Genomic DNA, 17,726 nt, shown 5'->3' on the forward strand with positions numbered 1-17,726 from the left:
GAAGGGAGGAGCTCGGGGGAGTTTCTGAGAACCCGACACTTGAACAGAACCGCACGGAATGAATAATACTTCACCAAGTACCGAAGAAGAGAAAAGTGCATTCTGGAGAAGTAAACAGCAGCCCACACTTCCCACCATGTCGAGATGTGTCCTACATAACTGAAGCACCATGGAGACCATCTGGGAGGCCCTGAATGGCAAGGCCTTTGTAAGAGATAGAGAGGGTGCATCGAGGGGGTGATCTTTTTGAAAAGGGACTTGCTAATCTCTATAACTCAATATATAGGACTGAGGCCAATTGTCCAGGTACAGGTAAGACGGATAAGGAGGCAGAGATGCCCAAGGGTTTGGCAAGCTTGACCGTGGCTCAGGAATTGTCAGGAGCAGGGTTTCCATGAGAATTAGCAGGCCCACATTTGGGGAGTAAAACCACCGTGGGGTAATAGTCTGCGTAATGGCCTCCGAATGTGACAGATCCTAATTCCTGGAAACTAGATGGGTTCCCTTCCGTGGCAAAGATTTTGCTGTTGCAAGTAAGTATCCAGAGATGGGAAGATTATTCTGGATGATCCACCTGAACCCTAAATGCAGTCACAATTATGCTTCTAAGAGGAGGGTGGAGGGAGAAGACAGGGTGGCCATGGAGGCAGATACTGGAGTGAAGCAGCCACTAGAAGCTGGAAAAGACGAGGAACAGATTCTCCCGAAAGAATTTCCCTGTGGGGAAAGTGGTCCCGTGAACACCTAAACTTCCAATGTATTGATTAAGCCACTACGTTTGCAGAAATTGATTACAGTAATCGTAAGAAGTACACAGTGAGAAAGGAGTCCCCTCCGTGCTTATGGGTATCATCGTCACCAGTCAATCCACAATCAGATGGAAAGCACTATCAAGAAGTGAAAGTCCAAGGTGAAATCACATACAGAGGCTGGATTACTCCACTAAGTAACTGGTCAACAATCAGACACTGGGACCCGGATAAAAGCCCCAACTAGGTCAACACAAAACGGACAGAAGAACTCCAAATCATAACCATGAAACAATGACACACAAGGGAAGGAGACTGGGTATGAATCATACTGGGGACAATCAGAGATACAGCAACTCAGAGGTAACCACGGAGCCCCCAACTTTCTGGCCTATGATAGTCACTTAATTTAATGTAAAGTGCCCACTGGATATGGAAGAGAGGGACGGAAAACATTTACATGCTCAATCAAGACGGACTCAGGAACTAGACCAGAACTAGACAACCAAAGACCTCAACGGATCCAGGTGTGGGACAATTATGGAAATGAGACATAAAACGCCAAAAAGCTAGCCCTGTGCCCTTTAGTCAAGAAATGAAATTCAAGGAGATCCATTTCAGGAGGCTGGAAACGGGGGGGGGGGGGGGCGGGGGGGTATCCACAGTAACCTACACAACCCGCTAAGAACGGGACTGAACATGCCATGGTTGGAGACGGAGGCCAGAGAGAAAGGGATAATGATGGCAGACTGGAAAATATTTAGAGGACATGGCAAGTTCCTTGCACAGGGAGTGAGTGGTTGGTACAGCATGGAGCCAGCCAAAAAGTGACATTGCCAATCTTGGAGTACCAGACTGAAAGAAAAAGGTTACAGGAGGACAGACAGAATGAGTTTGTCTCTGGCTCTATCGAGTTTAAGGTACCAGTGGGTCATGCCAGGGGTGGCAGCTAGAAGCCAACAGAATCCTGGATCTGTTAAAAATGTATGGATGAGTGGGAGCACCCAGGTGGCTCAGTCAGTTCAGCGTCCCGACTTCAGCTCAGGTCACGATCTCGCAGTTTGTGAGTTCGAGCCCCGCGTCGGGCTCTGTGCTGACTGCTCAGGGCCTGGAGCCTGCTTCGGGTTCTGCGTCTCCCTCTGTCTCTGCCCCACCCCCGCTCATGCTCTCTGTCAAAACTAAACATTAAAAAATTTTTTTTTATATACGGACACCTGAAAAAGTTACCTGTAAAATGCTCTTTCACCTTCTTCCTCCTGGATCATCACCACGACAGGAATCCAAAATCAACATTTTTTAACTACACTCCTAACACTCCCTCTTAAGAGAACTCTTGCACTGGCAGCACTTAAAAGTGAGTAAGAACTTTTCAAGGCAGAGGGAGAAAAAAATTCTTACCGTTAGTCTTTTCCCTTTTCTGTGAGTTTTGGGAGCATCTGGGGAACGAACACCAGAGAAGTCTCCGTGGATGGGGCAGGGGAGGAGGACGTGCGTGTTGGAGATGACCTGAGGATGGAAAAGACGGCACAGGTGTTGAATTTGCAGGGACGTCAAGTTAGGCACTGCTGGGGCAGCAAATGCAGATCTTACAAAGAGGAAACCCAAAACAGTACATGCACGCATACGGACCACATGGGGAAAGAAATAAGGGGGAGAAAGCAGTGGACTGACCTGTGAAGGAAAACATATGCTTACCAAACACACAAAAACCCCACTCATTTGGGCCGTACAGCTATCAATGTTCTATTCTTCCTCACCAAAATGCTCAACGAATAGTGCTCCGTGGCAGAACGCAAGCACCCAGTACCAGCTGAAATGCAGAAAGAGGGGCAGTACCGGAGTGGCAGTGAGGGACGGCGGTAAGGTGTAACAACAACACGCAAAGGACTAAGAATATTCAAGCCATCGTGTGGGTCAAGAAACATTGGGTTTTGGTCGTCTAATGGAGACCCCAGCAGTACTGAGGTGACAAGAAAACAGCACCTCCATCTTAGTAAGCTTTTAGACAAGACAAACATCCATAGAGAACCTAGTAAGATCTAAGACCTAGTAAGATATATGGAAATAAATAAGCACGAGCTCATAGGCTCTTATTCACGAAGACCTATATGCCAACACACCTCATTGTCTCCCACTGAACTCTGAAGGTCACGTGAAGTCTAGGAATGTCTCCCACTGAACTCTGAAGGTCATGTGAAGTCTAAGAAAAGTGTTGCTATTCCAGAAAAAAAGGACATCAGCAGCAAAAGCCCAGAACGTGACCAACCATCAATCACAGCACCTTACGCCTGTATTTCTATGAACATTGCTCCAGAATGCCTCATTTGAACCCCAGCACAGCTATGCATATGTTGGCTCCCCCCCCCCCAAGATGTGACCATGGATCCACTCCACATTTTTCGATTTAGTGCCTACTTTATCAAATAGAGGACAAATACAAACATAGGAATTGATAAACCAGGAAGATGGAAAATCTAAAAAACAGAAATATAAAAACAGGAAACAAAACAAATATATAAATGGATAGGTAACAGGTATCCATATAAGGCATGAAATAAGAGAGAGAAATGAAGGTGAGGAGTCTTTAAGTGAGGGTGTACATGAAAGACCAGGGGAAGACAGGAGCTGAAGCTCAGGAGAAATGGATCCAAGACAAGAGAGGAGCAGTGTGGGTGAAGGAGATACCAAGGGAATGCCACACAAGCAGGTAGGCGAGAGCCCGAGAGGAGTTACGAAGCTACGCACAGAAAATGAATGCTTGCTGCCAGACAGAAGATGTCAAGGGCAAGTGATGGGTTTCACAGGGAACCACCAGAAGTTTTAGATCAGGAGTGAAACCTAAAATAGGGGCTTTAATCAGAAAGATCCACAGCCAAGAGAAGACTGATTCCCTGTCTTTTAGAGACTAGTTAGGAGGCTGGTGTCATGATCTAGGCACGAAGCCATGAGTTCCTGGTCAGGGAAGAAGCAAGCAAAGAGTCGAAGGAAAGGTAGTTGGGGGGAAAACAAAGAGTTCTAATGGGGACTGAAAGGGATGAGGGACCGTAGACATGAAGAGAATAAAGGAACAGAGAAAAAGGTAAAAATTCCCGAGGATCACAGCTCAGTATCAAGAAGATCAAGGAGATCGCTAATAAGTCACTGGGAAGAAAGAAGGTGGACACAGGTTGAGAAGTGATTCTGTTTGTGAAAACATGGAATTTGAGGTGCGGAGAGGGCATAATCCAAATGAAGTGTCTTCCAGAAGGTCCATGTGCACTGTAGGTATAGGGCTCGAAGTCACCACTCTGGAAGGAAGCTGAAATAGTAAATATAGTCTTAGGGAAACCGTTTATAGAAAGAATTCAGGGGCTATGAGATGGAAAGGTTTTGGAATTTCTCAAACACATCACAGTTTCTGATTTTAGTGGCAGACTATCAGGAAAAATCCTAAACCAAAGAACTTGGAAATACTTCAGAGATGAGGTTGGGCTTCAAAGACAAACATCTAACAACCAAAAGTCACCCTAAAATATCAAGCTCAATTTTATGGTCAGTAATGACGTTCAATGGAGTTCTATGAATTTAACTGCATAAATAAATTATGGCTAATACTTTGATTTTGGTCACTTACTACCATGACAACAAGAAATAAAAACAACGTCACCAACAGGTACGCGGAGTCTTGTATTTTTAGTGCCCGCCCACTCCTTGCCATGGACAAACACAAGAACCTTTTACAAACATGTTTTTGGTTTCTTAGGACCCTAAACATTTTGAGCTTCAGTGTCAAAGAGCCAAAGAAGGTTTCTCAAACGAGGAAGGTAAATCAAACATTCTCCTAGATTATTTTCAGCTTCCGGTAAGGAACACAAAGCTGGAAGTCATTTCTACAACTGCAGAGACAGAAAGTTCTGGAGCTTGTCAATCCTTGGAGGGAGAAGGATATGGACATGACAATCAAGTCCTAGCCTCCTGCTAAACATGTCCCAGTCATCATATTACAAACAAAATCACTATAAATGGCCAACGTTCATGTAATGTTTATTATGTACCTGGTAATATTTTAAACTCTTCAATGTCCTCACAAACTTGTATGCAACAGTTAGGATGATCACTGACCCCATTTTATGTGAGGAGAAACCAAGGCACAGATGGACAAAGTCACCCCAAATTACATCCTTAGCGTGTAGTGGGGCCAGGACTTGGATCTAAGCAGGATTCCAGTGTCTCACACTCCATCTGCACGCTGTCTATCCTGTTTCTCAAATACATGCTCCAATACCACATCTCCTATTAAAAAGAAAAGTAAACTATTGTTTAAAGACAGTAAACATTGTCTATGACCTAAGTGTTTTTTGATTATTTCAAAAATCTCCAAGAGTACCAGATACAAACAAACCCAAATAGTGCCCCCCCCACACACACACACTTTCTGAAGATAGTTTAAATAAAAAAAAAAAAGATTCCACTTGGATGTAGAAACTTTTGACCATTTAGGGTGACAAAAGACAATGAAATGAGCCATACTGAAAGACCAGAGCGGTTGTAAGCATCCGCTCCCAGAAAAAAGTGATTCTCCTAAAAGACACGCTTATCTACTTTTTAAAGTAGAGTTTGGAGTAAATACAATGTGGCTTTTAAGAGAACTTCAGGATTTATCTTGCACTTTATATGCTCCTAATTCTTCTTCCCATCGTCCCCAATTCTAGTGTGAGTTTCAAAGAATTATACAAACATCTAGTACATAATCATGCTCATACAGGTGAAACATTAATTTTTAATGAAAGTAGTCATATCTTTGGGAAGGATAGATTTTAACTGAAACCCTTCACAACTAACAATCCAATGAATTGTATTTTTGATTCTCATAACATTTCTCTGGATCAAACATCCTCAAGTGGCTAGTTTTATGTAAGCTATTTATTTTATACCTTATTTCAAAACTTAAAGGAGAAAATGCCTCTAAACATTAGTTATGGAAAGGCAGAGAAAAAAGCAACCAAGGATTTTATTGATGAAACGCAACTTGCCATGTGATTCTGTTTCAAGTATGGGCAGGGGAGGAAATGATTTTTAAATCCCATCTTGGACAATCCTGTGACAATCCAGAAGTGACAACATAGAACACAAGTATTAGATCGCACGATTCTACCAGGACAAATCCGAATGGAGTTTTAGAAGTGGACGGCTAGACATAGCATTAAAAGCTTTATCAACAGCTGCCAGAAAGACTGGAAACCACCATAGTCCCACCATGTCCTTATCCATTACATGAGGTCTTAGTGAGTCCTTCCTTCAACACCACGGTGGGTGTGGGGGATGTTACAGGAAATGTGGGTGGCCGGGTTTCTCTCGTCCACACCACCACCTTCTCATAGCACCTAATACCGAATGTGATGCCAATATGATTGAATAACTATGATCAACAAAAGTCTTTTAAACTCAACATCGGTGAGAACGGCACAAGCCAGAACACAGCACTGAAAAACAAACCCTAAATTTAAAATATCCCTTGAAATTAGTTCCCGTAAAGGACTTTGGGATTCCATGAAATTTTGGGACTTCTCTGCACCTTAAAATTCTTAGCTGCTTATATCTAGGCCTACCAAAATTAAAAATGCAGGCTCTATGCTAACTGACTTGGATGTAAATTAAAAAATAAAAATTTTAAGAAATTTAAAAATATATAAATTTTTAAAAAAGCCTGCAGGCTGGCTTATTAAGAAGTCACACTTAGGGATGCCTAGGTGGCTCAGTTGGTTTAGTGTCCAACTTCAGGTCGTAATCTCACGGTTCATAGGTTAAGCCCTACATCAGGCTCTGTGCTGATGGCTCAGAAGCTGGAGCCTACTTCAGATTCTATGTCTCCCTCTCTGTCTCTGCCCTCCCCTCACACTCACTTACACACTTTCAGTCTCTCTTGCGCACACGCATGCTCTCTCTCTGGAAATTGATTAAACGTTTAAAAAAAAAAAGTCACACTTAGTTTTGCCCACTTCAGAATGGTTTTCAATGCCTCGTCCCAACACAGAACAACCTGAGACCACCTTTTCCAAACAGCACAAACCAGCAAACTAGTACACAGGGTAGCTGTTCACGAGTTCTCTAGGAAACAAAGATTCTGTGCTCAAAGTGTGAGACATTAGCATGCCATGGCCCTTCCTTCTGGGAATGCACCACATACATGAGTATATTCAAGACTTGGAGAAGTCCACAGAAACTTTGTGAAGTGTCACTAACACTTAACTGATCATGGAACACATCTTCACTGAATACTTCACGGGGGATCAAGAATTCACCTTTAGAAATGTTGCACTAGATTCCTGAGCTTAGCTTTCAAACTTAAGAATCCCTTCCAAAATTACCCTTAATCATAACAACATACATTCACAACTCTGATGAGCAATGCAGATCTGAGATCTCAGTTTGCCTTAAAAGGCCTCTCCCTCCAGTCAAATTAATCTCTCCCCCCACATCCTCAACAGACATTAGTTCCACTGTCTTCTTCGGACTATTATTCCCCAAGGTCGACTTTCTGCCTTCCATCATTTTATTCAATGTAATTCCGCAAAATCCTACCTCCTAGGTCTCTTCCACATAATATTATATGTTCACTCCCCTGAATAGGTTACCCCAAATGAAATAGCACTTGTTTGGGACTACCTACTACCTGTATTACAAGCACCTATTTGCTACTCAGATGTCTGGTCACCAGCTACCCAAGGACTGGCTGAGAATACAGGCTGTTAATTTTTCCTATGGTTCTTAACACACAGTATTTTGCTCCAACAGAGTGAGCACCCTATACATAAATGTTCATGGATTAGAAAAGGCATGGTGGTAGCCACTCACATAGTATTGCCATGCTACACATGGTTTCAAGTGTTCATTAACCGACTGACAGTAGGTAGCGTGACTTGAAACACGGAATCGTGCACATTTTTTTTTTCCAGAAAAATCTTTCAGACTGGTTTAGAAGTTATTAAAAGCATACAATCAACTTAGGTCTACAAGTCAACATCTCCAAGGAATTCCTTAAGAATGACTTAATATACATGGAACACGCTCAGACGTTTAGCAAAGTGAGTTTTACTATTCAGAACTACCAGCTTTTTGACTACTCAAAAATGGGATTTCCATACCCTCTGGGATCTTAAGTCCATTCTTTACTCTGTACATCAAAATTCCTAACTTCAGGCAGATTTATGCTATATATACACAGGTCTTATCTCTTCCCTTCTCCACAACATCCACGTGGCTCTCTCCCTTGGAGGGAACCTCAGGTAACACTAGCCTAACACATAGCAACGATACGCCATACCCATCTCCCTGAAAGAAAAAAGTTCATTTGTAGCAGTACCCAATCTTAGCAAATCAAACCAAGGAGAACTGAAGTCTGAAGGTGTAGAAGATCCACAAAGAATTCTAGATTTCAAAGCAACTGAATAATACACCTGTACAGAGTAAAAGTATGTACTTATCAGTATGACACCTGAAAAACCACTCAGGAAAATGGCCAGTCTAGTAGTCAAATGTTACATTTTCTTAGCCAGGTTAAAAAAAAAAATCAATATACCATTAAATATAGAATGGCTGAAACACTGTAAAAGCAGTTCATTATGTAATTCCAAAATTAGAATCCCAGTTCTGTGGCTTACATTAAGGAGCATCCAAACTTCCTTGGGGAGCTGTAAGGAGACTGATTAAAAGCCCCGGAGCAAGCAGTCTAGGTGGAAATCCTGACTCCATTTTTTTACTACACATCTGACTGGAGACAAGTCTCTTCTGAGCCTCACAGAGTTTCCTCAACTGACAAATGGGTATAAAATAATGATCTACTCCATTATATTGCCGTGAAGTTTCAATGTGATGACACCCAGGACACCCTTACAACATTGCTGAGTACACAGAATGCAATGTAGGTTAACACTATTCCATCCCTATAATCTAAGTAAAAGAGTTAACCTGAAGGCTGGTATTACAATTACTAGACTAGGGGCGCCTGGGTGGCGCAGTCGGTTAAGCGTCCGACTACAATTACTAGACTAGCACACAGATAAACCTCCATCGTGCTGCCTTTAATGCTAGTCCATGGCATGGATTACTTATTGCAAAAGCAACAGAAAAGGCTTGCTGTGGGTGTTACGATAAATATTTGCAATCCGTAAGTCCCACCTACCACCTGCAGGGGAGGTAAAATTAGAACTTTAGGCGAGCATCATCACTGGGAAATCCACTAGGCCATCTAAATTACAATTCTGCTATAGCCTATCTGTAGAATTTGTATATGTGTACTGCACTATCATTCATTTACAACACATTTACTATATTTTTACCTTCACACGGTTTTAGCATGTGTAGAAAACTGTGAATGTCAAAGATATCAACATTTTTCTCCTTCCTCTTTGATCAAAGGAAAAAGTCACCTAGAAATGTTTTAATTGTTCTTTCATTTAACACGTTAATGAATGCCTTATGAAAAAAAGGGGGAGCACATATTTTCATCTTCTTACGGCTGAGAAACTACTAATACATTCACAACTTCTTTCATTATGAAGAAGATATCTAATTCAAACCTACCCGGTCACATTTCCAATTATTCATCATTTTATCCTCCCTCATCTCTCTTTCTTGGATTTTTAAGATTTTAAAGTAATCTCTATACCCATCGTGGGAGTTGAACTTACAACCCAAAGATCGAGAGTCACGTGTCCCACCAACTGAGCCAGCCAGGTGTCCCTACGCCTCTATGCCTTAATCCCGTCCTATAACCCACTGTAACTATACTTCAAGATCATATTCTTTTTTATCTTTAAACCTCATACTTCCTTCATGTCTTAACTTTGTCGCAATTTCACATATACATTTTCAGTATCATGCCTTGTTTTCTGGAAGTCGCATTTCTCCCCTTTTCCTTCATACCCTGTTCTTTGCCTTTGAGAAGAATTGCTTCCTGGTGTTTGATGCTGTATAAATGGAAATTACAACATAAGCCACAAACAAAATCCAGCTTCAAATCCACGTGCTCTCAAGCCAATGCTCTCTAGGAGGACGTGGTCTTCCCTCCGTGGAAGATGGTAAGACTTGATTTCCACTCACTGAAATCTCCCCACCACAGGGTTAAGAAACAAAATGGATTAAATGGTAAACACGGAAAATGAAAATAGTTTTGGATGATGGAATATATTAAAATTTTTCTCATTATACATGTAACATACAAAGCATAAGTTCTCATGATATTCATAATGACATAGGCAGTGAAATATTAGTATTGATTCACATATATAGACCCTAATGAAATCCAGGGGTAATTCTACTTTTTTAAGAAAATGAAATTCTAAATTTTTATTTTGGTCTCATGAGCCCATTTTTAGTATAATAAAAAGTGAGTGTTTTGCAGGACACTTTTGTGCCTCATATATAAAATGTGCTAAAAGACCCAAAAATCATAAAATCCCGTACTTTGCGCTGTCATGGTTATTTCCATATAGTAATATTTCTGAGAGATAAACAGCAATATGTTAACTTTCCAGGCAATGTCTGTGTTTAGAAGACTTAGGTATTTTTAGGTAGACTTGGGGTTACAGTTCTCTCAAAAGTGAGCATAAGGTCGGTCATTCAACTGAAGTTCCTCCCTGAAAATGTGGCTCAACCATAGGAGCGCCTGGAGACACGACTCCCTTTCCGGAATTTATTATAAAGCTGGTTCATCTCTGAAGCCACCTAAAAGTGGGATTGGTTAATAAAGAACTAAAAAGGACACAGAAATCGGGTTAGCTCAGTAACAGTATAAACAGAGGAATTCAGCATCGGGAATGAGGCTCCACCATGTACGTGGAGAGCAGGGGTCAGCTCTCGGTGGCCGGTGGCCGTCCCCTGCTCCTCTGCCTTCCCAACTGCTGCCGGCTCCATTTGCTCACTGTGCAAGAGAACACCCCACTTATGGCCTCAGGACCTGCCAGTAGCTAAATGGAAGGGGTCTGACACCACTTCACCTTCCTTTACAGAGGGCACGGCCCTCAATTTTCATAATGAATCGCTTTAGAAATGCATTTGTTTCTAAATCACCCAGAAGAGGTCAGATTTTTCTGAGATGGCTCTTCCCTTACTGATAACTCACCCAGAGTGCCAGCTGTAGGTCAGACTGTGAGTTCCCCGTGTTCCTCCAGGTCACCTACAAAATGACCTACCAGATCGTCTTCTTCCCCCAAGTATCCAAGCTAACGTAACCCCGTCCTTCCCGCGTGCCCCAGGATCCCTCGTGACAGCACCCACCCAGCCCAGCCTTCTCTGCTCTATTCCAGACCAGCATTCCTTCAAACTGAGTAAGCCACAAAAGTTCACTCCTACTCCCAGTTTTGACACAAACTATTTTATTCCGTTTTCAAAATCTGTATCCACCACCACTAGGGAGAAGCCGCTTAAGCTTGCATCCGACTCTAAAGCCAAAATAAATTTAGAAGACGAGCTCAAGAAACGCTAGGAAACACAATGGAACGACATGACGCGAATTAGATTGAAGAGGGTGTGCTGCGATTAATTTGTCCCTTGCAGCCTGCCTATGGCACTGAAGCTACAGGCAGGATTCTCTCACGTGGAGAGGGCTGACGTCACCCCGGGCAACAGAGAGGCTCCATTCTCCCCCCACTTCTCCTATTAACCTGTACCAGAAAAAGGATGCCGTCCAGCCTAAACTTGGTAGAAACTCCTCATTTATGAATCAACAGTGAGCCAGAAGCAAAGCCGGCTACTTGTACGGGGGAGACGCAAGTGTAAACACAGGTGCTGAAACTTCATGGGATGATTTTGTCACAACATGACCACTCAAGTGATTCAGCGTGTATTTATACTAGTTCTATTATTGTCACCAAAATGAAAACACAAAGTTATGGCGCTCTGGAAGAGAAGGAAGTCCCCAAGAGTATGTGCTCTGGACAGAAGACGATACGGCCCAATTGACGGACACTTCTCCAGATTTACTCCTCCACCTTGACCCTCTCAGTCCTGCCACCACATGGGAAACTAATAGGATGAGTCAATCCCTCACGTGGAGCAAAGTCTTACTTTCCAAGAATATTCATCGTATAAAAATAAATTCTTGGAAGAGACCACAACGTCTTTAATCCAAAGAGTACATTTTTAACTCTAGAATCCCAGCATGATGGGGAGAAAGGAAAACAGAGAGGAAGGGAGATGGAAGAGAGGGAGAGATTTATTTAGGGGTAGAATTTTCCCAAAGAAATTACTGAATCCCCATTGTTCCCTAAAACTAGAGTCCTGAGGCACCCGGGTGGCTCAGTCGGTTAAGTGTCTGAATTTGGCTCAGGTCATGATCTCACAGTTCGAGAGTTCGAGCCCCACATCAGGCTCTGCAATGACCAGTGCAGAGCCTGTTTGGGAATCTCTCTCTCTCCCTCTCTGCCCTCCCCCATTTGCTCTGTCAAATTAAAGTTAATAAAAAAAAAAAAAAAAAAACTTAAAAAACCCACAACCTAGAGTCCCAAAAATGCCATTAGCATGCACTAGCACAGAAGGGCAGCATTTAGGCTCAGTAGGACATCACCTGCGCATTCATTTATAACTGACATAGGAGATGGATACAAAAATCCTTACGATATGTACAAGAAGAAAGAATTGTTTGAAATATGGATGCTCTACGATGCCAGCACTGCCATAATAAAAATATCACAGATTGGGTTTCACACACAACAGAAATGAGTTTCTTCACAGTTCTGGAGGGTGGAGGTCCAAGAACAAGGCGTGAGGAGGGCTGGTGTCTTCTGCGGCTTCTCTCCTTGACATGCACACTGCTCCCCTCTTGCCTCTTTCCCATGGGGGTCCCTGTCCTTTCCATTCCCTGATATCCCCTCTGTGTGTCCAAATTCCCACTTCTTAGAAGGACACCAGTCAGGTAGGATTAGGGCCAACCTAAAAACCTGATTTTAGGTTAAGGTCTCTTTAGAGAGAGAGGTTAAGACCTCCTCTCCAATCAAGCTGACATTAAAAGGAACTGGGGGTGGAGGCTTCAACACCCGAATTCTGGCACAACACAGTCCAGCCCTTAACAAACACTGCATGCCACATCAGTTAAGGAAACTGAACCCTGGCAGTCCCTCTGGGGTCCCTCCCAGATCACAACCCTTATCCTGCAGGGGCAGCCACTCCTAGGATTTTTGTTTTCCATTTCTTAATAGTTTTGCCAATTTTATTTGAGGTTTTAAAATCTATACTGTTCTAACAGAAGCATTTAAAGCAATAAATTAGCCTCTAAGTTGTGCTATAACTGAGTCTTCTGGTCTTTGATATTTTCGTATGCGCTGTTAACATCTCAAAATACATTCTTTGACCTGTAGGTTCTTTAGACATGAGTTGTTTAATATCAACGTCTTGGAATTTTCTAGTTGGCTTTCTGTTACAACCAATTTAATTTTGCTGTTGTCAAAGAACATATGTTCATAATGTATGATTTCAATTCCTTTTACATTGGAGATTTCTTTGAGGGTTCAGCATTAGAAAATTTGTAATATTTTTTACGTTTATTTATTTCGAGAGAGACAGAGACAGCATGTGTGGGGGAGGGGCAGAGAGAGGGGGAGATAGAATCGCAAGCAGGCTCTGCACTGTCAGCACAGAGCCCAACACAGGGCTTGAACTCAGGAAACTGGGAGATCATGACCTGAGCTGAACCAAGAGTTGGACGCTTAGCCAACTGAGCCACCCAGGTGCCCCGCAACATTAGAATACTTAGAATAATATGTATATTTAGAATACCTTTAAAATGTTAATAGCATAACTTAACATAGCTGCATCCACTGTGTCTACAAGAATTAAAAATATCCATCACTTACGGGATTGCTTAACAGAAGCAAAAAACAAATCTTAATTGGGTGAAAGTTTGGTTGCTACCTGTGGAAAATGGACAAAGTATTTTAGTTACACAAATATTCTTTTTTTTTTTACCCAAAGCATTGGCTAACAAATGGAAAGTAGTATAATCCTGTCTTAAAGTTATACCACATTTTAAACAAATCATACAATTTCTAAACCAAATCTAATCACTCTACTTCTGAGAGACTAACACTAGATTATGTCAATAGATCAAGTAACTACCTTAAAATTTACACTGGAGCAAACTGAACAAGACTAGGATTTGAGTTTTTAAGAAACATCCGGAAAATGATTGTCCAATATCAACGTTTATATATCAAAGTTACATAAAATAAAACAAAGTGAAAAACAATGCTTATGGTCTTTCGTTAATGAAGACTCTGGTAAAGTACATTCCGCCCCCCCCCCCCCCCCAGGCTATTTACACACCAAGATTTAGAAGTAAACCTTATGTAGTTGAGTTCCTAGTCAAGGATTTGACCCGCATGATCTAAGTTCTACAAATCAAAACAGCGAGGCAACATTCTGGAAGGAAAGGGCCACAAATGCAGTTCAGTTTTCCAGCCGGGGGTTAAACATGAACTAAAGAAGCATCGGCGTTTCCTGAATGCTTTTTATCACACAGCTAAGTAGAGAGGATTCTTAACGTCCAGTTTTTAAACTTCTTTAAAAATGAATTTCCGTAAATACTATGGAAATACCACGATTAGGGCCCAAAGCAGGGCATGCTAACTATACTCACATGTTTGCAATCACTTTTTAAAATAAAATTCCACAGATGCACCGTCTGGGGCTGCTACATTCCAGCACACTCTTAGTAATACTGTGCACAGGGCTGGTGGCTCGACTGTGCTTATCCCGGTTCAAACATTCCTCTGGTGAGCCTGTGTTAATGAAACTTCTCCTTTCCAAAGATTCTTCTGGACCCTTCTTATAGAAATCCTGCATCTGAGCCAGCCAGCGGCCACATGCAGATCTGCAACTGTACATTTTTTAGGCATTACACTAGATTTTCTTACACAGTTCCCTATTAAAATGGTTTAAATTCCAAACCCAGCCTTGGGAAACAGAGCAGACACTATCTTGAGCTCCTTCTACAGCATCTGGCAATGGGGCGAGCGCGATGAAATGAACCAACAGAAATAGTTTTCAACTCTTCAGTCGGAGAAGCAAATTAATCCTGACTATGGGAACAAGGGAAGAAAGCCTTTTGTAATCGATCGTCAAATGTTCTCATGACAATTTTGACTTAACAGAATTAGGTTTGGGCCTCAGCCTACGGATATTTCCCTACCACATTCTGGACTAATCCACCTTCAGAGCTAACTCCTGTCAAAATGACAAAGGAGAATGGATTTCTTTTGGTGAGGTATCCTTATCAATGGAAACTTATATGCATTGATTGATGGGGTGTTAGAGGAAAGGACCATTAATTGATTTGTAATAAATAAAGCACGATCTCCGCTTATGACCAGCAATTGATAAAGGCAGCTTTTTCTTCATTGCTAGATTTCTTTACACTGAAATGTACAAAGCAGTCCAACTCAACTGTCATTCAACTTATTAATGTAACACAACTTTATTCACACAATTCCCACGGACATGGCCCAAATGAAAGGTCACTCAGCATGGCCATCATAGGAAGTACAAAACTTAAAAGTCAAATGGAAAATGTCATTTAACCTTACAGTGTGGTGAAATGGAAAAAAAAAAAACCTGTGGCTCTACAATCAGATGGTCTCAATTCAAATTCCAGCTTGGCATTTATTATTTGACTAGAGTTGCCTGAGTCTCGGTTTTCTCATTTCCCCAATTTGCAAACCTGTACACCTTGCTAGGTGATTGTAATAAATGACTAACGTGTGTAAAACGTCGGAAACGTAGCATAAATTGCTATGTGGCCACTTTTATTAGTAGTATTGTTTAGAGCAAAACCTGGAAAGCAAATCGTTTTCTCACTTGTGCATGTCAACATTAAATTAAGAGTCAAGGAAAACTTCCACTGAATGGCCTTCTCTCAAAAAAAAAATAAATCCAATTTTTTTCTCAAAAATAGTGTTATTATAATGTTCTTAACATAGTGGCTTTCATGTTGATTTTGCTTTTAGGAAGTATAAGCAATGCTAAAATTTTAAAATGCATTTCTAATATGCAGGAATACATTTCTAAGGTCTTCTAATTACATGGATTTTAAGTATTCGAAATTCACAATCGTAACGCACCTCATGCTCCTGAGCATGTAGACAACACTGGCCAAAGTGACATGAGGCTCAGAAAGGGAATGGGTATGCGACCTGCTCTCAAGTTCATTACTACTCTTGAATTTCCCTTCTTCTAAATACTGAGGGAGGAACGGCATTGATGCCAGAAGACTCCAGATGATGAAAATCCAAGTTCCCACTGCCAAAAAGACAGGAAAGATAAAGAAAGAGATAGAGAGAAGTAACACATACCACCGGCACACTTTCTGTTGATCCTGGACAAGATTCTTGGCAAATTGTTAAAAGAAGGGTTCGTGATTCCTCAGAAAAGCAAGCAACTATCCCATCACATGGGCGGGTTCAGTAGGGACAAGACAAACCTCATTTCCTTCTCTGACGTGCCAGTGGCTGGCACATCAGGGAAATACACCGGACAAAATATACTTGGACTTGAGTAAGAGACTGGACAAGGGCTCTCATGACCGCTTAATGGACACTATGCAAAAACAGGGGCCGAATACTAGGGCCCTTTGTTAAACTAATCAACAGTTGATCTGAAATGGCATCAACATTGAATCACTGCTGTGACCTTCTACAGAAGGAAGGTCCCCAGGATAGGGTTTTATGTCCTCGGTCCTTTGGCAGCAACATTTTTTTATTTTTTTATGTTTAACTGAAGTATAGTTCACAAAGAATATTTACAGTAGTTTCAGGTGTACAACATAGTGATTCAACAGCTTTGTACCCTGCAATGCTCAACACTATTATTGTCTTACGATATTCGGATTCCATCCCCTACACTGTACTTTTCATCCCTAGGACTTCTTTTAGAATTGGGATTTTGTACCTGTTAATCTCCTTCACCTATTTCCCTCATCCTCCTATTTCTCTCTCCTTCACAACCACCAGTGTTCTCTGTGTTTAGGCATCTGTTTCTCTTTGTTGTTGTTTTGTTAGCATCAACAAAGAAGTGAAACCCTATAGTATTTCTGTTTTTCGGACTTAATTCACTTAGCATAATACCGTCGACGTCCATCCACATCACCAATGGCAAGATTCCAATCTTTTTAGGGGCTGAGTCATATTCCACTGTGTGTATATACATGCCACATTTCCTTCTCATGTACCAATGACCACTTAGGTTGTGTCCCTGCCTTAGCTATTGTAATACCACAATTAACAGAGGGATTTACCATTTTTAACCAATGACCTGGATGAAGCCAAAGAAGGAATACTTATCATAATTTAAGATTGCTAAATAAAAACTTCTTTATATCATGCATTATTTCCCCCCCCAAATACCTCTAAAGTTGCTATTACTCTTTACTTACACAAATATTCATTGACTTAAAACATTTTATTTTCCATCTTACAATTGGGGAAACTGTGACATTGTGGTAAATTACTCATTTCAAATAACAAAGCTCAAAAACAGTGGAGTCCAGATTTCACCTGTCTTTAACTTCACATTTTGACCAACACCGGAGACAGCCAACAACTACAGGTATAGAATCCAAAGAGATCTTGACAAGCCCAAGCCAAAGGAAGCAGCAGAGAAACGACATGAAATCGAGTCCCAATGTACCCACATGGATACCACTTTGTCACGTGGATATCCTGAAACATCAACCTGATGATGTTTTTTGAGATGGTAAATTAGCTAATCCAGCCAAGCTGTGTTATTATCTAGAGTAAAAATGATCCTAGTCACCCCTTCTCTCCTCTGGTCACAACCCACCTGGGCAACAGCATATGACATTTTGGGTAGATGATAAAACGGATGGAGGGTAACTGGAAAATAGTTATCGTGATGATAGAGAATAGGAAATCAGGCCATCTGGAGAACAAGTGAAGCAATTATAGGCGTTAAAGTTGAGAGAGTCCAACTATTGATAGGAAGAAAAGA

At 41.5% G+C, this 17,726-nt stretch overlaps 1 long non-coding RNA gene across 2 annotated transcripts in view; it reads right to left on the reverse strand.

The window, feature by feature from the left end:
• Window positions 1-1,892: 1,892 nt before the first annotated feature.
• LOC122489181 overlaps window positions 1,893-17,726 on the reverse strand; it is a 300,673-nt gene continuing 284,839 nt past the window's right edge. For both annotated transcript variants that reach the window (XR_006298857.1, XR_006298858.1), the window contains one exon: window positions 1,893-2,255. This is a non-coding gene — a long non-coding RNA (uncharacterized LOC122489181). The remainder of the gene's footprint in view (window positions 2,256-17,726) is intronic.

The sequence above is a fragment of the Prionailurus bengalensis genome, chromosome B2 (assembly GCF_016509475.1).
Source record: "Prionailurus bengalensis isolate Pbe53 chromosome B2, Fcat_Pben_1.1_paternal_pri, whole genome shotgun sequence".
Lineage (NCBI taxonomy): Eukaryota > Metazoa > Chordata > Mammalia > Carnivora > Felidae > Prionailurus > Prionailurus bengalensis.